Below are 26,029 nucleotides of genomic sequence, written 5' to 3' on the forward strand. Positions count from 1 at the left end.
ATTTCAAAGTTTTGAAGAACTCTTGCTAAGAAAAAAATAATGGTTGGGTTGGCTACCTGGTGTCACCATTCCAGAAGAACCCAACTCCAAGTGAAAATTCCGAGAGAGGCATTTTCTTAAAGTCTCCTTTTATTAGAATAGTAAATCTGAGAGTTCTGGGTTTTCCCTCAGTAAATCAAAAGCCCAAACACAGCCCTTGCACCCATCAATCCATCACATGGTCCAATCCCAATCCGTCCCAACTCGAGACATTATTTCAACCACTCCTCCTCCTGGTGCAGGAATACCATGACTTTGACCGAAAAGAAGAATGCTATTATATCTAACTACATTCCCTCTACTAAACCCCCCGTCCTACTTTCCCAAGCACAAGAATGTGGCAGCATGAAAGCTTCCAGTGTTGATATGGCTTCCAAAGCTGATACCTGGGTTCTGAATGTAAGAACACCTTTTGCCTAAAATGGAGATCACTTGGCCATGTTGAGCCCCAGCTATTGAACAGGTTCGTGCTTAAATCTGCATCTAAAGTGGTTTAAGGTTTGATTAGATGGTTTCCTGTTTCCTTGGCTTCTTTCTAAAAAAAAACTTTGTCAAGATGGTTGCCCCATTTTTATATACTTTTTAAAAAAGCCTCTCACTGGTCTTCAGAACTGAGGAAAAAAAATCCTTGCCACATAGAACTCCTAGAATTGGAGAATGGGGGCCAAGGATTTCATTTTTCTCTTTGATATGTCAGAACGGATCTAAGTCCATATATATTTATATTTCAGTGCAATCTATTTATTCCCCATGCCCTCATAGATAATCTAGATGGTTCACAGATATGAAAATAGCAATAAAATAATGTTGCATTTTAAATGTCAATAGGGAAAGTATAATTTTTAATAAATAATCAGAAAAATACACAGACATGCCCACACACAAACAAAGAGGCACCTAGCGCTCTATATCAACACCTTAAGGCAGTGGTTCTCAACCTCTGCAATGCCGCGACCCTTTAATACAGTTCCTCATGTTGTGGTGACCCCCAACCATAAAATTGGTGTCTCGGTTCCTAAGACCATCGAAAATATATGTTTTCCAATAGTCTTAGGCAACCTCTGTGAAAAGGTCGTTCGATCCCCAATGTCCATGTACAAATGCCCCTTTCCTGACTCAATTAGGAAAATGAAATCAACTCCCTTTCCCACAGGTTGAGAACCGCTGCCTTGAGGGCTTCCAGAAAAGCTGAGTTTTTACAAATTTTTGGAAGAGTGTGACAATGATGGACATCCATGTCACTGCATTAATTGTTTGCTAGCCAAACTGATGAGTTACTGCGCAGGTCATAGGCAGGTCATAGGCCTTATCAGCAATGATTTACTGCGCAATGATTTACTTAACACGTTTCATATACGTCACACATTCCAGAGACTTCTTTACTTTTGATCTTCTGTTCGTCTGCCAAGACAAACCGCTCTTGCCAAAATGTAGCAATTAGATAGATTTGTTTATTTTCTTATTTCTTATTTTCATATTAAAAGTTTGTTTTAATTAGAACTTGTTACTGGATCTTACTTTCGCTTTCTTGAAGATATGCTGTTTGGAAAAGCCGTCGGTCTAAGACCTCATTAGCTCAGGGTGAAATTTCCCCTGACAATCCACCCTATTAATTAATGTTTGACTAAACCAGGGGTGTCAAACTGGCGGCTTGCGGGCTGGATGCGTCACTCGCAGGCCATGCCCAATCCAGCTCCACGAAGGGAAAAATGTTGTGATACATCACATGATGGCAAATGTGACACTCATGAACTAAACTAACCAACAGCAAATAAGTGAGAATATAAAGGTATTGTGATGAATACTAGAAAGCAAAAAATCTCAAGGGATCAATGTTTGACCATTTATATAGAAATATACTGGTTAAGCACAAATCTGGTTAGGGATTATGGATACTTGATTTAACAGTAGCTTTCTGGGTTTTGTAATCCATTTCCCCCATCTTTAGCATGTAAAGTAGTGCTATGAAAATGGCCCTGATCTGATTTGAATTGTCTGATCAGATCATTAATCTAATTTGAGTTAATAATTTGAACCAATTTGGAAAATGGGAGTTGATTTCATTTACCTAATTGAGTCAGGAAAGGGGCATTTGTGCATGGACATTTTATTGGTTTCTCTAGTAACCTGACCTCTGTATCAATTTAGTTTTAAACGAAGGGTTAAGGTAAAAAGATAAGCCCTCATTTAATTTAAAACCACATGCCCTCAAAATAGGACATTTGAATTGTGGTGCTTTGCTTTTGAAGAAGCCTTCCAAAAGATGTTTTTCTGATGTAGAATCATAAGATTTTGACATGTCCTCTCCTTTAAATTACTCAGTGCTTTTAAGTCTCCAAATTTATGTCTTGAGTGTTTTAATGCTAAGATTTCTGGCTGTTTTACATAGTTAATTATATTGTTTATGGGCATTTACTTTTCTTTTTTAGCTTTTGTTGGCCCATCTGGAAATCCTTTGGAAATTAAACAATACCAAGTCAATAAAAATAAACCAATTTTATGGTTGCCAAAAAGCATGGATATTTACTATCTGCCTTTTGTAAAACAAACTGTATGTTGTCTATCAATCATTCCCTGTTTTTCTAAGATTCTGAATATTTAGTCTTCAATGAAATTCAATGAGTTTCAGAAGAACAGTGGGTAATTAGAATAGAATAGAATAGAATAGAATAGGAGAGTTGGAAGGGACCTTGGAGGTCTTTTAGTCCAACCCCCTGCTTAGGCAGGAAACCCTACACCACTTCAGACAGATTGTTATCCAAAATCTTCTTTAAAACTTCCAGTGTTGGAGCATTCACAATTTCTGGAGGCAAATTGTTTCATTGATTAATTGTTCTAACTGTCAAGAAATTTCTCCTCAGTTCTAAATTGCTTCTCTCCTTGATTAGTTTCTACTCATTGCTTTTTGTCCTACCCTCAGGTGCTTTAATCCATGCCTTCCATTTTGTGTGAACATTGTAACATAATTTTTCTTTAGAAGTACAGGCGAGAAGACCAGTGGTGGGTTCTGGGCAGTATGGCCCGGTACAGGCTTCCCGGTGGCAGCTGGAAGGAACGGCCTCCGTACCGGAACAGTGTTTCAGTGGGCCCACCTGCCCGCCCACGTTCTTTACCTCTTTTTGAGGGAAATGGCCAATTGCGCACATGCACACAGTGTACGGCGCCTGTGCAACCTCGCCGAGCAGCTGGGTTGTCGCAGGGTGGTAGTGATCCAGAACCTACCACCGGAGAAGACATGTGCATTTTGTAAACTGAGATAGGGTTGTAATTGTGTTTGAGAACAACCAAGCTTGGGAAATATTGATGAACGAGCTCAGGAACGTTTTCACCCACAGGGAAGCAAATAGGAAATCTGTTAATTTCTCAGTTTTACCTCCCCAGATCTAAATAGACTGCAGACATGCAAAAAAAGGTGTATCCAGATGATTAAGAGATGAATTACAGGTAGTCCTTGATTTACAACCATCTGTTTAGTAACTGTTCAAAGTAGTAACGACACTGAAACGACCAGTTTTTTCACACTTAATGACTGTTGCAGCATTCCCATGGTCATCTGACCAAAATTCAGATGCTTGGCAACTGACTCATGTTTATGGCAGTTCAAGTGTCCCTGGGTCACATGATCACCTTTTGTGACCTTCTGACAAGCAAAGCCAATGGGAAAGGCGGATTCCCTTTTGCTAATTTAACAACTGCAGTGATTCACTTAAGAACTGTGGCAAGGAAGGTCATAAGATGAGGCAAAACACACTTAACGATTGTCTTGCTTAGCAACAGAAATTTTGGTTTCAGTTGTGGTTGTACATTGAGGACCACCTGTACCAGCTTAGTTGAAAGGTAAGTGATGAAATATACCTGGCTAAAACTGAACAGGTTAGTGTTTGGCTGGAAACCTGCCTGTAAAACTCTAGGAATGATATCTTGGATTCCATTCTGCCAGAGGTTGGAATGAAAATATTATGTGTAGATCTGTAAATGTTGGTTTAATTGCCTAGGCTTTAATGGATTTAGCAGGCAATTAACATTGCCCTACTTTTCCACAACATCAAACATGCTGTAGATTTATAAACTTCAATCTAAATAAAAGCAATCATGATGAACAGTTATTTCAAATCCTCTTTAAACATATCTTCAAAATAAGATCTTAGGAAATAATTAACAATGATTAACTGTTTTTACCATTAGGAAGTTTTGCCTAACTTGCTAATCTGTCTTCTAAAAACTTAAGACCATTGTTTCACATTTTGTACTTTGGGATGCTAGAAAATGAATACAGCTTTATGTTTTTTTTGGGGGGGGGGGGGCAGAGCTTCAGCAGTGCTTCAGATTTAATGCAATTAAATCTGCCATCAGTTGCTTTTCTCAAAGCTAAACAGACTCGGTTCTCTTAGTGATTTATACCATGTCTGCTGTAGGACACAAATCTGTCAATTAATACAACTCCAAACACTAACTTATATACTCTTTTATCTGGGACAAAAAAAATAAGTTTTAAGTCATTACCAAAAATGTTGCTTTCTGTTGTTGTAAAATTTGTATTTAATATTATTGATATATTCTAAAACTGTGTTTGCCTTTTCTGCAGCCTAATCGCACTAATGATTTATATTCAGTTTGTGATTACTACAGTTCAAGATCTTTTTCCCCCCCATAAGATTACCTAGTCAGGTACTTCTTATCCTTTGCCCACTGATTTTTTTTTGGGGGCTTTCTTTTCTTAATTTATTTCAGTCTGTGAAATGTGGCCAATCAAGTGCACAAGTATAGGATGAGCTGCAAGAAATTAGATTCTCAAATTTTCTTCATTTAAGGCAATCTATTTAATAGCTCTTCCTGCTGAGACGTTCCTTTCAAGACTGGTCTTTTCATCAAGTTGTTCTGTAAGCCACTTCTCAAAATTGTATCCCATCCTTGCCAAACTGTTGTCACTGTCACTTATTCCAGGCCCCCAAATGACGTGACTGTTGCGAACAAAGCAAATGAATTGGTTGAGAGTTGGCCCCATGAAAAAAAATAAACACAACATCTACCCTCAAGTAATTATATTACAAATTACATGCCAATTTAAAAATGAATGAATTATGGCAGGTTTCCCCATCTGGAGTGTCCTGTAGATATGATGGATTACATCTTTCATATTCCTAAATATAATCCTATCATCTTCTCTAGCCTGGTTAGCAAAGACTGGCGTACCAATAGCACTTGGATTTATATACCGCTTCACAGTGCTTCACAGCCCTTGAGTAAATGAATACATGAGAAGCCATGATGCCCATACCTAGCAATAGCACTATAGCAATAACACTTAGACTTATATACTGCTTCACAGTGCTTTACAGCCCTCTCTAAGTGGTTTACAGAGTCAGCATGTTACCCCCAACAATCTGGGTCCTTATTTTACCCACCTCCGAAGGATGGAAGGCTGAGTCAACCTTGAGTCTGGTGAGATTCGAACTGCCAAATTGCAGGCAGTTGGCAGTCATCAGAAGTAGCCTGCAGTCTACTGCACTCTAACCACTGTGCCGCCTTATTACAAACCTACTGTGCCACTCTTATTAGAAACCTGTGCCACTCTTATTAGAAACCTACTCTAAATTGGGTAGTAATTGAGCATCTCTAGTTTAATCAAAGAAGGACTAGGGGTGAAATGATAGTAATGTTCCAATATCTAAGGGCTGTCCAAAAATGAGGAGCTCAACCTCTTCTCCAAAGCACCCGAAGGTAAGACAAGAAGCAATGGATGCAAACTAATCAAGAAAGAACCAACCTAGAACTAAGAAGAAACTGGCTTACAGTGGGAACAATTAATCAATGGAACAGCTTGCCTGCAAAAGCTGTGGGTGCTCCAATACTGAAGGTTTTAAAAAGAGGCTGGACCACATTTGTCTGAAATGGTGTAGGACAAGGGTCAGCAACCCACGGCTCTGGAGCCGCACGTGGCTCTTTCATCCCTCTGCTGCGGCTCCTTGTCGCTGGTCGACTCCACAATTGATAGGGCTTTTGATTAGGACAGGTAGAGGAAAAAAGATGCCGCACTAGGAGGAGACTCTATGGTGGGAGGAACCGGACTTCCAGATGGCTCCAGAATTGAATGGGGGGCTTCCGGTTAGGACCTTTGTGGCTCTGAGTGTTTAAGGCTGCCAACCCCTAGTATAGGGTCTCCTGCTTAAGTAGGGGTTGGACTAGAAGATCTCCAAGGACGTTTTCAAGTCTGTTATTCTATTCTGTTGTTCTATTAAATATCATGCATAGAAACTTAGCAAATAGCAAGGAGAAAGCTGTTCTTCTAGATTCTAGAACAGGGTGTCAAGTTCCCGGGCCATGGGCTGGATGTGTCATGTGCTGGCCACGCCCACACCCCATTTAACAAAGGGGGGGGAAGTCCTGATATGTCACATGATGGGAGAGGTGGAGGGAGATTCTCACCTCTCTTTAATCTCAATGATCAAACAATAATTTACATATAGAAAGTAGATGCAGATCTTTGCATCTTCAGACAAACTTGAAGAACTTCATCATTGCAATGAAGAGCCAGTGCTTGGGTAATATCAACAATTCTTTCTTTGTTATATGAACATTTAAACTGAAATGGGGCAATTTCTTATTGTTTGTTTGTTTGTTTGTTTGTTTTATTGGATTTATATGCTGCCCTTCTCCCAAAGGACTCAGGGCGAAGTACAACATTAAAAAAAATATATCACGAAAGTTAAAAAGAAATTAGATACATATCCAAAAAACAAACCCAATTAATAGGACAATCACATTTTTAAAATGAGATAAAATTAACAGGCCAGGCCGGCTTGCTGGAAAAGCCAACTTTTTAGGGCGCGTCAGAAGGACCGGAGGTCAGGGATTATGCGAAGCTCTGGGCTCATTCCAGAGGGAAGGCGCTCCCACAGAGAAGGTTCTCCCCCTTATTCTGCTGGGCTCTGTAGAATTCACTGGTAGAGGAACCAAATAGAAGCAAAAGGAAGACTGTTCTTTCCTTGGGTCCATCTGGTATGCTTGTTCACCTTGACGAGTGAGAGAAGGTTAAACAAAATCAGAGAAAAGTGTGTTTTAGGAAATGTTTCTGTTGGTGCTTTTTTCCCTGAGTACAAAGAAGGGAAAAGTTATATGCTGATTAGATCTTTGCATGTTTTAAATATGTCTTATGAATTAAGAAAAGAAATGGAAAGAAAAAAAAATAGGGGCAAAATTGAAGAAAATAGCCATGGCATTATTGCTTTCCTGATTTCCAGGTTGGTTAGGCTTTTAAAAATGCCCTTTAAATAAAGGTCTGTACTAAACCTACCTTCAGCTAACAAAACCTGTTCCTTTGCTTTTAATACAATGATGGGAAATCACATCTCTAGTTATGACATTTGCAATAAACTTAATGTTAGTCTTTCACTGAAGTTCCCGCTGTTTCATATCAATAGTTAGAGCCACATTATGCACTCAGCAGAATCTCCATGGATTCCACGAGCTATAAAAAAGCTTAAGGACTATATGCATAGCAGCTGTGGATGCTGCTACTGCAGAGGCTCTTTCTATACACTTCAGCTTGCTTATAGAGCTGTCCTGCTTGCTTATTGGAATTGTGGTGGCTTCTGCATTGCAGTTGAACTTTGGCTTTGCAGAACTAAAGATGCCAAAAGAGCTACGGGGGGGGGGGGGGGAATCCAGTGACATACCGTATTCTTTGGCTCATAAGATGAACCTTTTCCCCTTTAAAAGAGCATGGAAATGTTGCTACGTCTTATAAACTGAATACAGCCATTTTTGGCCACCCAAAGCCCGGCCACTGTATCCCATTTTTGCAAAAAACAGGCCGTTTTTTTGGAAAAACTGAAGCGTTTTTGCCTTCCCTCAGCCCCCAGAAGCACTCTGCAGGCTTCAGCAGGGCTGGAGGAAGGCAAAAATGTCCCTGTTTTTGTGGAAAACCACCCGTTTTTTGTAAAAACGGGGGCATTTTTGTTTGTTTGATTGATTTATTGGATTTATATGCCGCCCTTCTCCCAAAGGACTTCCCCCAGCCCTGCTGAAGCCTGCAGAGTGCTGGGCCCTGGGGAGGACAATTTTTTTTCTTACTTACCTCTTCGAAATCTTGGTGCGTCTTATACACCGATATGTCTTATAATCCGAAAAATACAGTAATTAGGCTATACACTTCCCTGTATACTAAGAGCCTTATCTTCTCCTGCTTCATTATGCTGTTTTTTAAGACCCATTTCTACTTATCAGTATTCTGTTCCTCAAAACAGTGGTGGGCATATTATTGAATTGCACCAAGTTACACCTTAGCTCCATACCCGTTACAAGACATTTGACATTTTCCTGATATGCCATAAAAAATTATTTGCATGAGGCTGAACAATTTCAAGTCATTCTTCTAGGGTAGAGCAATTCCCCATCAGCTGAATGCCACTAAGCCTTGGGAAGATTGATGCCAGTTGAGAGGACTATTGTTATTAAATAGCTGTGCTCCATAATGGTATATTGGGAACATGTGGGTTTTTTTTAACCTGAGACTATTTACCTTGCAACTTCAGGCATCTGGACTAGAATTCCTCCAACATGAAAGGAGATGAAATGTTAGCAGACAGATAAAATTAATCTTCATTTGTCACATTTTGTTTCCATTAGTTTTAATCTGGAGGAGTATATCTGCTCTGGCATTTGATTTTAGTATAATAATTCAAGCAAGAGAGTCAGTTTGGTCTAGTACGAGGCTAAAAAGCAGGAGAATGAGAATTCTAGTCTAGAACAAGAATAAAAGATGGCTGCGTGACCTTGGACCAATCACTATCTCCCAGCTCACCTCATAAGATTTCTGTTGTAGGGAAAATAGGACAAGGCAGGAGAATTAAGTATGTTTGCCACCTTGGGTTATTTATAAAAATAATAAAGGTAGGATAAAAAATTAAAAAAAATAAAAATTAATATGAAGGATGCTATACTTTCTTCCCACATGGTAGAAGATTTGATGCCCTTGAGTTTACTGCTAATTTTCCTTTTTCACATCTTATTTACCTCAGAATTATAGTGGGGAGCTGGTCCTGCAGCTAATCCTACAGATCAGGGGCATCAAACTCTTGGTCATGCCCATCACAGGCCATGCCCCCCCCTCAACCCAACCACCCCCAAGGTCAAACACAACCCTGATGTGTCCCTCAATGAAATTGAATTTGATACCCCTGCTATAGATAATAATGGATTGGAAGGGAGAAGTCCTTAAAGATCACACAGAAAGTCTGAAGAATTTAATGGCATTTAAAAGCACCATTCTTCTTTTCTTGGTACTACATTAACTGGGGTAAGGAGAGTTAGTTTGTTAGACCTCCTTCCTGCAATTTCCCCTCTTTGTTTCTCCTCTCTCTGCACTAATCTGCTTTCCCAGATAAGAAAGTTGGGAACCTGTTAGTACATGGATGAGGGAAACCATCAGAAAATATTAGGGCTGTTGACTTGACTAGGAAATTGAACAAATAATCCTGGAGGAAGTTGCAAAGGAAATATTTGGAGGGTTGAGCTTGAAGGGAATGTTTGCTTGTAGCACCCCTGATGCTACCTCGGTGGCAGAAACAATAGACTTTCATTGTTAAGTTTCATTATGGGTTGACACTTATACAATACAATAGTAGAGTTGGAAGGGACCTTGGAGGTCTTCTAGTCCAACCCCCTGCCTAGGCAGGAAACCCTATACCATTTCAGACAGATGGCTATCCAACATCTTCTTAAAGACTTCCAGTGTTGGGGCAGTCACAACTTCTGGAGGCAAGCTGTTCCACTGATTAATTGTTCTAACTGTCAGGACATTTCTAAGTTCTCAGTTCTAAGTTGCTTCTGTCCTTGATTAGTTTCCACCCATTGCTTCTTGTTCTACCCTCAGGTGCCTTGGGGAATAGTTTGACTCCCTCTTCTTTGTGGCAACCCCTGAGATATTGGAACACTGCTATCATGTCTCCCCTAGTCCTTCTTTCTCTTAAGCTAAACATACCCAGTTCCTGCAACCGTTCTTCATATGTTTTAGTCTCCAGTCCCCTAATCATCTTTGTTGCTCTTCTCTGCACTCTTTCTAGAGTCTCCACATCTTTTTTACATTGTGGCAACCAGAACTGAATGCAGTATTCCAAGTGTGGCCTTACCAAGGCATTAGTGAATTTACTTTAGTGAACTGCTTACCTTGGAAGACAGAGGGACGATAGAGGGAAGTACAGATAGCCCTCGTTTTACAACAGTTCATTTAGTGACCATTCAAAGTTACAGTGTCACTGAAAAAAGTGACTTACGACCATTGTTTACACTTATGACCATTGCAGCATCCCCTTGGTTGCATGACTTATATTCAGATGCTTGACAACTGGTTCATCTTAATGATGCTTGCAATTTCTCAGGGTCATGTGATCGTCCTTTGAGACCTTCGGACAAGCAAAAGTCAGTGTGGAAGCTTGATTCACTTAACAACCGTGAACAACTGCAGCAATTTGCTTAACAAATGGGTCAAGTGAAGTCGTAAAAGGTCGCTTAACAAATGTCTCACTTAGCAACATAAATTCTGGGCTCAATTGTGGTCATAAGTCGAGGACTAACTGTACCAACTTCTCAAGCCCAACTCTTTTCTCTCCAGTGAGAATGCCTGGATGGGGAAAGGACAGGTTTGGGTGTCTGCAGAATGGCTGCGGACAAGGAAGGGGCTTTACGTGCTACACATGCAGTGCACACTATTTCCTCCATCAATTATTCAGTGTCTACTACTGTGGCTCCGAGAAGACTCCCTGTCTGCATCCATTAAAAGAGAATCAAGATGTCAGGAACTCAAACCTATTTGTAGGTAGGAGTGGTGAGGCTTTCCCCCCCCCCACTTTTAAATGCTGTCTTGACAGCAGTTTTCTGCTCCAGCCCTCCCTTAAACACCCAACATGTGCTGTAATCCATACTTCTTAATTTGTCTTCCATTCCATAAAACAGGAGGAGCCGACAGGGCTGTGCTCTGCTTTAGAGCTGTATTGTGCTCAAGGCTGCCTTATTAAGACCGAGGCTAATTGGGGAAGGAATGGGCTAATTTATTTATTTTATTCATTCAATCAAATCCGTTTGGAAAGAACCGCAGCCAGGGACTCCCAGGGACTCCCCCATAACAGCTGGCCATATCCTGGCTGCCCCCATGCTCCTAGGAACTTGCTCTGGTGTCTTGAGAATCCTGATAATTTTGGAAGCTTTTCCCAAATTGCTGCAAATGTTAAGAGAACTGAGAACTGAGACGCCGGATGGGGGGGTCAAGGTGAGGATGTTGGGGAACCAGTAGAAAGAAGAAGACCTAAATAATGGTTGGGGATGACCTGGAACCTTAGAGGTCACTGAAGACCCGTGTTAGGGCCATGGATGAGCCCAACTGACTGCCCAGACTAAGACCAAAAACAGCTGGGCTTAGAAGGCCACCCCTCATTTACTAAGGAACCCACATCTGTACTACATTTATTTTCAATCCACCTTGGACTGTCACCTCATTTTATGATATCTCCACCTGCTTCACCTTCACGTCCCGGAAATATTTGGAACATTTTCCCCTCCAGCTCCCCAGTAACATCTCAGCCTCCGGCTATTAACTATTAATTTTTACCATCTGCACCCTTACCCAATTGGGTTTTAATACTTCACCAATTTACTCAAGGCTAGACCTGCTCCGCCTGCGGGAGGCCCCGCTCTCGCAGGTATGGCCCTTGGCTCTCTCAAGGGCCTGCCTTGATGACGGGTTTGTGAACCCCGAGAGGTGGAAGAAACGGAGGCTGAGGGGCTTTTTATCCAAAAGTTTTTTATTGTTATTAAGGGGTTCCAGGGAGGGGGGGTGTGATAACCAGGCCGGGAGAGGCGCCAGTGCCAGTGCTGGACGGACAGGTGAGTCCGGGAAGGAAGTGAGCGGAGCGGGGGGGGAGAGGGAACAAGAGATTCCAATAGAGGGTTGTTTGATTACAACGGTCGCGGGGAGGGGGGGATGCGAGGACAAGAGAAGATCACAAGGTCGGTTGGGAGACCGTGGTTGTTGGCTATGCCCGGTCGTCTGCACCAACCCCCGCAACCTAGGTGGCCAGGAACTACAGAGCCCGGGCCTACGGCTGATGCTTTGCAATGCAAGGTCCGTAACCAACAAGGCCCCCCTCATTAATGAGTTGATCTCTGAGGGGGAGCTAGACCTTGCAGGGATAACGGAAACCTGGTTGGGCCACGAGGGTGGTTTACCCCTCGTGGAAATGTGCCCACCAGGTTTCCGTGCATTCCATCAGCCTCGGGCCCTGGGTAAGGGTGGTGGGGTGGCGGTAGTTATACGGGAAGGTCTAGAGCCGAGGGAGTTCACTGTTCCTCAGATATCCGGGTGTGAGTCCCTTGGTGTGAAATGGGGCCCACGGAGGCAGTTGGGTTTGCTGATTGTATACTTGGCTCCTCGCTATACATCAGCAGCCCTGCCCGAGCTCCTCGAGCTGATCTCGGAGACGGCGGTTGAGATCCCCAGGCTCATGGTCATGGGAGATTTCAACCTTCCGTCGACGGGAGCAGCATCTGAGGTAGCTCGGGAGTTCATGGCTTCCATGACAGCCATGGGCCTGACCCAGTTAATTCAGGGCCCCACACACGAAGGAGGCCACACATTGGACCTTGTCTTTGTATCTGAGCAGTGGACGAGTGATCTGGGTAGAGGGGATTTTACTGTTACACCCCTGTCATGGTCAGATCACTCATGTCTCCGGCTTAACTTCCCTGGCGCTACCCCCCACCGCGAGGAGGCGGGACCAGACGGTCCACGCTGGTACCGCCCCAAGCGCCTGATGGAGCCGGATAGGTTCCAGACGGAGCTTGGGCCATTACCTGTAGCCCTGACCCGCGCTCGGTCGGAGGACCTAGCGGCCGCCTGGAATAGGGCGGCGGCTGGGGCCTTGGACCGGATTGCGCCTTTGCGACCTCTCCTGCGGCAGCGACCCACCCGGGCTCCTTGGTATACCGAGGAGCTGAGGGTGATGAAGCGTCACAGGAGACGTCTAGAGAGCAGGTGGAGGTCCTCACGCTCCGAATCTGATCGAACACAGGTAAGATCCTACTTGCGGACCTACCTGGTGGCATTAAGGGCGGCCAAACGTAGATATTGTGCCACCCTTATTGCGTCCGCGGATAACCGCCCTGCTGCCCTGTTTAGGGTGACCCGCTCCCTCTTGTCACAGGGGACGCAGGGGGCACCTTTACAGGGCAGAGCAGAGGAATTTGGGGAATATCTGCAGGACAAAGTCGCTCAGATCCGGAGCGGATGGGCCCCACTCAGTGGACCAGACGAGCCGCCAACAGCGAGTCTTGTGAGACCATCCTGGGAGGAGTTTGATTCTGTTGCCCCCGAGGATTTAGATAGGTTGCGTGGACGGCTGCGACCCACCACATGTTTAATGGACCCGTGTCCCTCCTGGTTGGTACTGGCATCTTGGGAGGTGACACGAGGCTGGCTTCTGGGCCTGGTGAATGCCTCATTGGGTGAGGGATCCTTACCAACCGCCTTGAAAGAGGCGGTGGTGAGGCCCTTACTTAAGAGGCCCTCACTCGACCCAATGGAGCTAGCTAACTATCGTCCAGTCTCCAACCTTCCGTTTCTAGCGAAGGTTGTTGAGAATGTGGTGGCCCAGCAGTTTCCACGACACCTTGACGAATCCGAGTATCTAGACTCACGCCAGTCCGGCTTCCGACCTGGGCACAGCACAGAGACAGCCTTGGTCGCGTTGGTTGATGATCTCTGGAGGGCCAGAGATAGAGGTTGCTCCTCTATCCTGGTCCTATTAGACCTCTCGGCGGCTTTTGATACCATCGACCATGGTATCCTATTGCGCCGGTTGGAGGGGATGGGAGTCGGAGGTACCGTTTTGCGGTGGTTCGGCTCCTACCTCTCCGACCGGAGGCAATGTGTGTTGACAGGGGGACAGAGGTCGACCCCGAGGCCACTCACTTGTGGGGTGCCACAGGGGTCGGTCCTCTCGCCTCTCCTGTTCAACACATATGTAAAGCCGCTGGGTGAGATCATCCGTGGTTTTGGGGTTGAGTATCACCTCTACGCTGATGATACTCAGCTGTATATTTCAACTCCAAACCACCCCAACGAGGCTGTCGAAGTAATGTCCCGGTGTTTGGAGGCCGTCGGGGTCTGGATGGAGGACAACAGACTTAAACTCAACCCCTCCAAGACTGAGTGGCTGTGGCTACCGGCACCTCGATTCAGCCAGCTGATTCCATCGCTGGCCATAGGGGGCGAGCAGTTGCCCCCTGTGGAACGGGCGCGCAATTTGGGCGTCCTCCTTGATGCCCGGCTGTCAATGGATGACCATGTGGCGGCCGTGGCAAGGGGGGCGTTCCACCAGGTTCGCCTGGTGCGCCAATTGCGCCCCCTACTGGACCGGGATGCCCTACGCACGGTCACTCATGCGCTGGTGACGTCCCGCCTGGATTACTGCAACGCTCTCTACATGGGGCTGCCCTTGGGACGCGCCCGGAGACTGCAGTTAGTTCAGAATGCAGCCGCGCGGGCTGTGATGGGGAGTACGAGGTACTCCCACGTAACACCTCTCCTGCGCGAGCTGCATTGGCTACCTGTGGTTTTCCGGGTGCGTTTCAAGGTGCTGATTACCATCTTTAAAGCGCTCCATGGCACGGGACCTAGTTACTTGCGGGATCGCATCCTCCCACATACATCCCTGCGGCCAATACGCTCACACAGGGAGGGACTTCTCCTGGTGCCATCCACTGGACAATGCCGGCGGGCGACACCGAGGAGTAGGGCCTTCTCTGTGATGGGCCCAACCCTCTGGAATGACCTCCCCCCCGACATTAGAACCACTTCTGACCTCCGCTTCTTCCGGCAAAAACTGAAGACCCACCTGTTCCGATTAGCAGGCCTGGCATAATTCAACTGTCCCTCCTGGCAAACGCACTATATCTGGTTATTTTAGGGGTTTTTTAATTCACTGTATTTGTTTTTAGGGGTTTGAACTTATTTTAATCTGCTTTGTACAGTTCTTTTAATGTCATTCTTACCTCCTCCATGTCAACTGTCAACTGTACATACTTAATTTTATTGTATCTGATATATTTTGTATGAACTGTACACCGCCCCGAGTCCCTTTCGGGAGAGGGGGCGGTCTAGAAGCATTAAATTAAATTAAAATTAAATTAAAGTTTGTATAGCCACCCACCTCCAACCAGTAACTCTTGAGAGGTGATGCCATGTACAGTTTGAAAAATCTGGCTTTCTCTTTTTTTTAGAAAAAAATGTATGAAAAAAAATCTTCAGAAATTTGAACGATATTATGGCTGTTCCAGTTTAACTTTATTGTGTATCTGGAGGAGCCTGTTGAGAGTTAGAGATCTACCAGAGACTCTGACTGTGTCTTGGTTGTTCCGTCTATCTGGTTCTTCTTCCTACTTTGCTGTTCCTTTTTCTTCAGTGGATCAAAAAATACCTTCTTCTGAAAGTGTTGGATTGCACTAAAATGGCGTGCAATCAGAAATGGGCTTCTTTCTGTAGGTCCCTTCTTTTTGCTGGCCTTCTTCGAAATATAGAAATTCACATTAGACATGAGCTAAATAATTTTATATCATACATCAAGCCACTGAGATTAAGTTTCTTAGGGCCTGGTCTCTCTCCAAAGAGATTCTAAACTACATGGGGCATAACCTTTTGCCTTAATGCCCATAATTGCTAATTGGGCTTCTTCCACATTCCTTTATTTCAGTCTCATTTTTTTCTGTTCCATTTACAAAAGAATATGCATATTGTGTAAGCTCTTAAAAGGGAGTCCTAACAAAGTTTTCACTCATCTGCCTTGACCACATTCAGTGGGTGCAGCTGCTCAAAACTAGGTCAAAATCTATGCTACTTGAAGTGAAAAAGAAACCACCTGTCTGATTTGGCAGTTAAAAACTGAGGGCACAATTACTGAACTTGTGTTTAGTTCCACTATGGCAGCGATGGCGAACCTTTTTTTGCTCGCGTGCCACAAGTGGGGGGAGCGCAGGGGTATCGTGTGCGGGCGTGCCACACCCATAATGCAACGCGCAGCCCCCCAGTGTGCATGCGTGCACAACACATGACCCCCCCCCACTTTCACATGCTTTTTTCGCCCACCCCAGGCTCCAGAGGCTTTATAGGAGCCTGGGTAGGGCGAAAAGAGCCCCCCCGCCCCCCCGGAGGCCCTCCGGAGGCTTCATGGACCGTCTGGAGGCTTCCCTGAAGCCTTCGGAGTGCTTAAAACCACCCTCCGAGCAAACCGGAAGTGACTTCCGGGTTGCTCGGAGGGTGGTTTTAAGCGCTCCGAAAGCTTCAGGGAAGCCTCCAGACGGTCCATGAAGCCTTCGGAACGCTTAAAACGACCCTCCGAGCAACCCGGAAGTCACTTCCGGTTTGCTCGGAGGGTGGTTTTAAGTGTTCCGAAGGCTTCAAGGAAGCCTCTGGACGGTCCCTGAAGCCTCCGGGAGTGTGGGGGAGGCTCTTTTTGCCCTCCACAGGCTCCTATAAAGCCTCTGGAGCCTGGGGAAGGCGAAAAATAGCTTTTAAAAAGGTGAACTAAGCTGGCCAGCGCGCACATGCGCGCTGGACAGCTGACAGGGCAGTGCCTCGCGTGCCCTGACAAATGGCTCCGCGTGCCACAAGTGGCACGTGTGCCATAGGTTCGCCATCACTGCACTATGGGGTCTGTCTCAATTAATCAGTAACTTCTCACTGATCAAAGGCCAGGGAGATCTCACTGACATTGCTCAATAGCGGAACACCAGTTTAGCTAATCAAGGAGAGAAGCAACCTGGAATTAAGGAGAAACTTCCTAACAGTGAGGACAATTAACCAGTGGAACAGTTTGCCTCCAGAAGTTATGAGTGCTTTGTCCCTGGAGGTTTTTAAGACAAGACTGAACAGTTGCTTGTCTGAGAGGGTTCTCCTGCTTGAGCAGGGGCCTGGACTAGAAGACTTCCAGCTCTATTCTATTCTAAATTCTAATGTACTTTAACATATACAATACAATAATACAATAGCAGAGTTGGAAGGGACCTTGGAGGTCTTCTAGTCCAACCCGCTGCCTAGACAGGAAACCCTATACCGTTTCAGACAAATAGCTATCCAACATCTTCTTAAAGACTTCCAGTGTTGGGGCATTCACAACTTCTGGAGGCAAGCTGTTCCATACGAAGATGGCAGGCTAACTTTATTTGATTGACTATATGCCATCAAATAGTTTTTGACTCATAGACATCACATAGATTTTCTCCATGATGCCCTGTATCTAAGCTGATCCTTTATCTCTTCCAACAACAGCCCCATCACCACTGTAATTGAATCCACCTGGCTGCTATTTCTCCTCCTCTTCTCTTTCCTTCCACTTTTTGCAGCATTAGAATCTTCTCCAGAGAGCTAGGTATTCACATCTTGGACAGGGTAAGTTAGAAATTGGGCCATTTCTTCCTTCTTAGGTTGTGCTGCCTTTAACCACTGCCTTAGTTTGCTCAGTGGTAGAGCTCAGACTCGGAGCTGTTTCCATCGTGGAAAGAAAATGTTGTGTATGCTTGTCCTTATTATCAGTCCCTCCTATGGTAGCTATTCCTTCCCTCAAAGCAGTAGGCAGGACAAGAATCTGGGCCTGTTTAAAATGTTTGCATCCTAGTTGTATTCTATGGATTACCTAACTTGTTACAAATGCATTTTCCCTCTCAAATGCTATTAGAATGCAAGTGCTTTGGTTCTTTGTGGGTTTTAATTTCTTTTTCATTTGCATTTTGATTAATGTCGTTCTATAAAAGCCTTTTGATTCTCCCCACACACCTCCCTCTTGGTTCCAATTTTTCTTTTCAATATCAGAAACAAAAAGCTTACATCACAGCTGATACTTTTTAATCTCTTGGAAGAATGGTTTAATTTCCCCAGAAAAAAAACCTCATGTCAGTAGGGTTGTATAGAACCTTGCAAACACTTAAAAAAAACCCAAAACCTCTGAGATTTTTTAAGACCCAGTTTCCTAAGGGATTAATTTCAAAGAATAGTTTCCATTTCTTGTTTCAGGACCTCAACTTGTTGCTCAGACTAAGGAAAGCAAGGAAAAGGTCAGTTTATCAACCCAATCTTTTCCAAAAAGAAATAGGCCTGGAACCGATTATAATAGAATAGAACAGAAGAGTTGGAAGGGACCTTGGAGGTCTTCTAGTCCAACCCCCTGCTTAGGGAGGAAACCCTACACCACTTCAGACAAATGGTTATCCAACATCTTCTTAAAAACTTTCAGTGTTAGAGCATTCACAACTTCTGGAGGCAAGTTGTTCCACTGATTAAGTGTTCTAACTGTCAGGAAATTTCTTCTTAGTTCTAGGTTGCTTCTCTCCTTGATTAGTTTTCACCCATTGCTCCTTGTCCTACCCTCAGGTGCTTTGGGATCAGAATTACAAGAACGTGTTATGGATATATTCATAGAATGGATATTATGGAGGCTTTGTCCAATTACAAAATTCTTATTTGTTAACAGGCAAGTTATAGAAGGCCGCAGCACTTAGCCAATCTTGGCTGGTCTTGAAAAAGCTAAATAGATATTAGTTAGTAGTTTGATGAGGACCACACATGCATAACCTAGCCCTGTAAATGAGAATGAGTGGAGAAAAATATTCTAGAAAACAAAGACAGTTCTGGCATATTCTTGCCAAGGAAATGATATGAACATACATATAGTCACCAGAAGTGGAGTGCAATTTGAAGGAGCTTTATATTAAAAAAAACAGAATAGAATAGAATAGAATAGAATAACAGAATTAGAAGGGATCTTGGAGGTCTTCTAGTCTAACACCCTGCCTAGGGAGGAAACCCTCCACCACTTCAGACAAATAGTTATCTAACATCTTCTTAAAAACTTCCAGTGTTGGAGCATTCACAACTTCTGGAGAGGCAAGTTGTTCCACTGATTAATTGTTCTAACTGTCAGGAAATTTCTTCTTAGTACCAAGTTGCTTCTCTCCTTGATTAGTTTCCACCCATTGCTTCCTGTTCTACCCTCAGGTGCTTTGGAGAATAGCTTGACTCCCTCTTATTTGTGGCAACCCCTGACATATTGGAACACTGCTATCATGTCTCCCCTAGTCCTTATTTTCATTAAACTAGACATACCCAGTTCCTGCAACCGTTCTTCATATGTTTTAGTCTCCAGTCCCCTAATCATCTTTGTTGCTCTTCTCTGCACTCTTTCTAGAGTCTCCACATCTTTTCTACATCATGGTGACCAAAACTGAATGCAGTATTCCAAGTGTGGCCTTACCAAGGCATTATAAAGTGGTATTAACACTTCACGTTATCTTGATTCTATCCCTCTGTTTATGCAGCCTAGAACTGTGTTGGCTTTTTTGGCAGCTGCTGGACACTGCTGGCTCATATTTAAATGATTGTCCACTAGGACTCACATTCTCTTCGACTCATTTCCATTCTAACCTTTGCTCTGGACTCATGTCCGTTGAAGGCAGACCCATGGAGAGCTATCCATTGGCACAGGGTCTTTTCAGGGTGACAGTAATTATAACAGCAAGTATGACCAGCTACATAACATTTTAATTATTTTTTAAAACGTTAACATTTTAAGAGGAGTAATTTCACTTGGCAGGTTTATTATTGATATGATTACACTCTCTTGGCTCAAGTGATCACCATCTGTTTGAATGTGGATTGTGAGGACACAGGAATCTGGGTCAAAAGTAAGCTACCATTGTTGTACCCAGCTTCAGTGCCACCTTGGCAAGCTCTGAGAATCAAATAAGCTGGAACTAATTCTATTTTTCTAAGATCTTTAGAGTATGCCTCAAGCTTTTTGTCATCTGTGAATAGAAGGAATGTACTGCATTATACCATTTGTTTTACAGGAGAACCAGTTGGATTCACCTATCGCACTAATCCATGATTTATAGTTTGCTCCATAAATTACATATCACACTGCCCCAAACCCAGCTAAGGAGCATTACAATGTAACATTAAATCTAGTCAGTAAGGGGATTTTGGAATAGCAATAGCACTTAGACTTATATACCACTTTACAGTGCTTTACAGCCCTCTCTAAACAGTTTACAGAGTCAGCATATTGTCCCCAACAATTTGGGTCCTCATTTTACCCACCTCAGAAGGATGGATGAGTCAACCTTGAGATTAGAACTGCCAATTGCAGTCAGCCGGCAGTCAGCAGAAGTAGCCTGGAGTACTGCACTCTGAACAACTGCACCACCATGGCTCACTTGAATGAAATGATTCGATTCGATTCTAAATGTTAGTTGTTTCAGTTCCATTAATTAGAATTTAAAACTTGGAAGTAATGGAAGTTTTCAGTGAGGAATTACATTGGGCTGATATCTCTGTAGGAGCTAAGACACACTGCAGGTGAGCAGATGCTAGCAAAATCACCCTAGATCATTGGTGACTAACCTTTTTCCAAAGGAGTGCCAAAATTGTGTGCCCCACCCCCCTGTGCATGGATGCATGACCCCCCTACGCATGTGTATGCAACCTCCCGTGCATGCATGCGTGACCCCCGCCGCACAGGGGGAGAGTTTTCTCCCTCCCCCCCCGGACGCCCTCTGGAAGGTGGAAATGGATCATTTCCGGACTTCTGTTGGGCCCGTTTTTTGCCTCCCCTCATGCTTCAAGAAAGCCCCCAAAACCTGGGGAGGGTGAAAAACAAGCCCAATGGGCCAACTGGAAGTTAGCAAACAATTCGTTTCTGCCTTCCGGGGGGCCTCCGGGGGGGGGGTGTTCAGCATTTTCCAGAAGTTCATTTTGAACTTCTAGTTGGCCCGTTGGGCCTGTTTTTCTCCCTCCCCAAGTTCTGGAGGCTTTCCTGAAACCTGAGGTGGGCGAAAACAGCCTCCCACGGCCCTCTGGAATGCCAAAATCAGCTGGCCCGCTGAAGGCTGCTGTTCCGGCAAATATAGCTCCGTGTGCCACCTGTGGCTTGCTTGCCATAGGTTTGCCATCACGGCCCTAGATGAAAGGGAGATCATGAGATAACTCACTTGTACTCCGGTTGGCTCTCAGTGAATAAACTCCAGAAATGGATTCCCAGTATTCCATCTATGCTCACAACTCCAATAAAGCCTGTATGGACAATCAGCTTTGCCAGTCTCATTTTTAAAAATCATTTGGGAAATAATTAAACTACAGATAGAGAGGGATTTCCTTCGTAGGAAAGATGAGATTCCTTTCAGTGAGTTAAGTCTTTTGGGGAAGCACAAAAATAAAAAGACTAAAGATTCCCAATTTTTTTGGGGGGGGGGGGTGAGTTGGAAAATAAATAAAATAATCTATTCCTTTCTAGGATCTCTCTGGTAGTATATCATCAGCTTCATGACACCTCTTTGTTATTATTGAGTATGCTGAGAAGTTAGGTTATAGAAAAAAGATAAAATTGATAAATTCCTTCATTTGTTTCATAAGTATCTTTCCTATATCATTTAATATTTTATTATGGAAGATTCATTAAAATGAAAAACATCAGAATAGTGCCTTCCTCAATCAACCAGTGGCGGATTAAAGACTCAGTACATTGAGTCTTCATATATTTATATATTATATCTTTATATATTAGTCCCCATGATTTATAATATTTCTTGCCAGTTTCTGGCCTTCTCTGTTGGTTTCTGGCAAAATGCCTGTAGGAATGAATGGACTCGCTTTCCATCTGTGGCATTCACATTATGACCACAGGGTTCACTTAAGATTGTAAAATCGGATCAGTCGTGAGTGCTTTGACTTGCACATGTCATGACTTACAGTGAAAAGTCAAGAAGTACCCTATTGCAGCACTTGGATCCCCCAAGTGTATGAAGGGTGCTAGGCATTGTTAATGTTTTATTGTTTTTATTGTACTTGATTTAATTACAATAAAGCAATTACAATTGCTTTAATTACAATTGCCAAGAGTCACCTGCCAAGATGAATAGTTATATAAACTGAGTAAATAAATAAAGCCAGGCACCACCCGCCAAATTTCTTCAGAAAATACAGGTAATCCTCGACTTACGGCCACAATTGAGCCCAAAATTTCTTTTACTAAGTGAAACATTGGTTAAGTGAGTTTTCTCCCATCTTGCAACCTTCCTTGCCACATTTGTTAAGTGAATCACGGCAGCTGTTATGTTCATAACACGGTTGTTAAGAGAATCTGCTTCCTCCTTTGTCAGAAGATCGTGAAAGGGGGATCACATGAGCCAGGGACACTGCAACCGTCATAAATATGAGTCAGTTGCCAAACGTCTGAATTTTGATCACGTGACCACGGGGGATGCTGCAATGGATGTAAGTGTGAAAAATGATCATAAGTCACTTTTTTCGGTGCCGTTGTAACTTCAAATGGTCACTAAATGAACTGTTGTAAGTCGAGGACTACTTGTAATACTGTGTTTCCCCAAAAATACAACCTATTCAGAAAGTAAGTCCTAGCTTGATTTTTTATACATGCGCCCAATATAAGCCCTACCCCCAAAATAAGCCCCAATTAAGACCCCACCCATTCCAAGGTGCACTGGTAAAAATTAACCTAGGGTGGAGATGGGGTGTGTGGAGCTGCTCTACTACTTACCTTCGGATAGTTGCAGCCAGTCCTCGCACACCTCAGCCCATTTCTTATGCATCCAGCAAGGCTTTCCTGAAGGTCTCTGCAGCCAACAACAGAGCTCCTACCTGTGTTTCCCAAAAATAAGACCCTGTTGTTAGATCGGGTAATGAACAGGCACACACAGGCTAACGGTAACAACAGCTCTTTATTGAATGCAACAAGTGAGAACAATCCAGTGAAGGTTGAGTCTGACAGCAGCCCTTTTATAGGGAGCTGTCAGACCCTTCGACCAATGAGATTAAACCTCTGTTCCCGCCAGAACAGAGGACCTTGGTGGAAACCACTGTAGTTGAAGTTAGCATGTAACACCTGTCTTATACTTTTTAGGCATCAAAAAAGTCACCAGGTCTTCGTTTCGTGGGGGATGTCATCCACTCACTCACCTCACTTCCAGGCATCACCCCCGGCCTTCTTTTTGCTGTCAGAGGCCTTCAGCCTTCCTGAAACCCTCTGACAGCAAAAAGAGGGCCGGGGGTGATGCCTGCAAGTGAGATGAGTCAGTGGATGACATCTCCCCTGAAAATAAGACCTGGTGCCTTTTTGGATGGCCAAAAAATATAAGACAGGTTCTTATTTTCAGGAAAACACAGGTAGGTGTCAAGCCTTTTTCAGGAAACAAGCTCCTCTTGGATTTCAGAAATGATTCATTATTGCTAGCAGGGCAGTGTCACAGAATCACATGTAACTGTGTTGGAGTTTCTTTGGAGTCTCTTGCTGATCTTTTTCTCCTTCCTTGGACTATATAAGAAGAATAGGCAATAAAATATGCAAAAAAACAACAACAATCCAATAATAGAGAGCAAAAATAGTAAGAACTGTAATCAAATGTTAAAAATATCACAACATTAAATGGTCTGGGGGGAATATAGACAATAAAGAGGGCATGAAGCGTGTCTCAATTGTAATGGCAGTCTTAAGTCAGGGAGCTACTAATGGAAAGGCTTACTCCTGGGTAATCTAGTCTGCACCATAAGCAGTCGTATTATACTTTGGATATACTTCAAACAAATGAAACCTCTCCTTCTATGACTTTATTTACTGATAGCAAGGGTTAATCTAATTCGGTTTCAGCTTCGGCATAATCTCCTATATCAGTCTAGCCACGCAAGCCTTTCCTACTGTCTCCTTGGATGTCTTACCATGTAAAAGATACAGATTTTGATGTGCCATTTTTTATGTTAACTTGTATAGATGAGCAGAGATAACCTTTAATGATTACCTTGTACAGCTTAGCAGCTTTGCTGGTAACATCTTCTAAATTGGAGCTTGGGAAAGCACAGCAAACTCAGCTTTGGAGAGACATAGTGGACTTATTTTTTTGTTGCTTCTTGATTGAGCTTTAGTTTAGTTGCAAAGCTCCACTAATAAGTGAAGATAAACCACTACAGCAATTTAATGGACGATTATCCAAGTGCCACAAAGGCTTAGTATTAGATATTGTAGAGGTAGTCCTCAACTTCACGAGCACAGTTGAGCTCAGAATTTATGTTGTTAAGGGAGAAATTTGTTAAGTGAGTGTTGTCCCATTTTACGACTTTTCTTGCCACAGTTGTTAAGCGAAACACTGCAGTTGTTAAATTAGTAACATGGTTGTTGAGTGAATCCGGCTTCCCCATTGACTCTGCTTGTCAGAAGGTCGCAAATGGTGATCATGTGACCACCACCCCAGGACATTGCAACCGTCATAAATATGAACCAATTGTCAAGCATTCAAATGTAAATCACGTGACTATGGGGATGCTGCAACAGTCGTAAGTGCAAAAAATGGTCATAAATCACTTTTTTCAGTGCCATTGTAAGTTTGAATGCTCACTAAGAGAACTGTTTTAAGTTGAGGCCTATCTGTGTAGCCCAGCTAAAAAGTACAGTCATATTTTGCTCATGCAAGGGTGGACCTCTGCAAAATGAGTAAAAAAAACCCTGCTTTGTTAATTTCCTGCTTGATTTTAATGAAAGTCAAAATGTTTAGTTTTTGTTCTTAGTAAGAAGTGGACTTCACTTTATTGCTGATTATACGGTTACCTCTAACTCATGATCTTGTCTGCTTGATTGGATTATTGGGCCAAAGTCAAATGATTCTTTCACATACTAAGAATAGCCATGTCATAGTTGAGAGCTTTTTATCTTCTGGCTCTGATTCTTTGGAATCAACTCCCACCAGATCTCTTAAATCTAAAATAAAATAAAATAATAAACTGTTTTTCTTCTGTACCTGACAGTTAACTTCTCTTTCTGTTTTTATTTTATTTCATACATGTTAATAATATTAGAAGTTATAAGCATTTTTGGTCTTATTTATATTGTGATTTCATATTGATTCTATTAAGTTGAATTGCTATTTTATTCTGTTTGTAATGCACTTACTATGATAAATACATTCTCTACAAATAAAAATATAGGAATTTTTATATAGGAAAATCAGCACCCCTCTGTTTTGCATGTCCTCACAAAGAAGAATTTTTCTAATTTCTGGACATTGTTTCCATTTGTTTTCATTTCACTCTCTACTGTTATAACCTAATTGATCAGAGGTGGGTTCCTACCGGTTCGGCTGAACCGGTAGTGGTATGCTGGCCTAGGTCGCAGAACCGGCAGCGACTCAGGCTGGCTACGCCCCCAAACCGGTTCTCCTGTCGCCGTCGCCGCCATCTTTTTTTTAGTTCTGCGCATGCGCAGAGCATTTTTTATTGAACTAAGCATGCACGCGTGCAAAGCATGAGCATGAGCAAACTGGCAGTAATGCCAGCTAGAATCCACCCCTGTAATTGACCAAACGTGATTTCCCCTTGCATGTACAAACTTGAGGGAAAACGTAAAAGTAACCTTGTTGGAAAACTTCCAGCATATTTATTTGGAAGCATATAGAACAATGTTTCTGAACCCTGGCAACTTTAAGATATGTAGACTTCAATTCCTAGAATTCCCCAGCCAGCCTTGCTAAAGTTGAGAAACACTGACCTAGAGACATGTTTAGAATCCCTCAAAGCAAGTCAAGTTTAAGACAGTTATACCCTCTAAAATTTGCATTCTTCAGCTTTCATGGTGGGAAAAAGCAGCTGTAGAAAAGAAATACTGTATTCTTCATATAGGAAGCAAGTTCAAGAGGTAAGTCTACCAGTTTCAACCTTCCAGTCTAGGGAAAGAAGAACTGCTTCAAAGGGAAGTCCCTTGCTTCTTATTCCTACTACCTCTTATATCCGTAGGATACAAGATGCAAGGGAAGGTTGCTTCTGCAGCTACATCTCTAAACACAAAATAATAAACATAAGACCGATCAATAGAACCTGATGCAGAAGGGAGAAGGGGAAAGGGAATTGGTTTCTCAGATTAATCTTGGCTGAAACCTGCTTATAAATAAT

The 26,029-nt window shown here is 43.2% G+C and overlaps 1 protein-coding gene and 1 long non-coding RNA gene across 6 annotated transcripts in view; both read left to right on the top strand.

Annotated features, from left to right (window-relative positions):
• The window catches only part of LOC309383025, a 904,876-nt gene that overhangs the window by 719,987 nt on the left and 158,860 nt on the right, over positions 1 to 26,029 (top strand). The window lies entirely within an intron of this gene.
• Positions 1 to 26,029, top strand: part of LRFN5 (leucine rich repeat and fibronectin type III domain containing 5) — a 142,751-nt gene that overhangs the window by 80,725 nt on the left and 35,997 nt on the right. Inside the window, exon 1 of one of the 5 annotated variants that reach the window (XM_081935104.1) lies at positions 25,561 to 25,775. The exons of the other annotated variants lie outside the window; for them this stretch is intronic. The gene's annotated coding sequence lies outside the window, so the exon portion shown is untranslated. Of the gene's footprint in view, positions 1 to 25,560; positions 25,776 to 26,029 lie in introns of those variants that run through there. 5 annotated transcript variants of the gene reach the window in all.

The sequence above is a fragment of the Natrix helvetica genome (assembly GCF_964273705.1).
Source record: "Natrix helvetica genome assembly, chromosome: 1".
Classification (NCBI taxonomy): Eukaryota; Metazoa; Chordata; class Lepidosauria; order Squamata; family Natricidae; genus Natrix; species Natrix helvetica.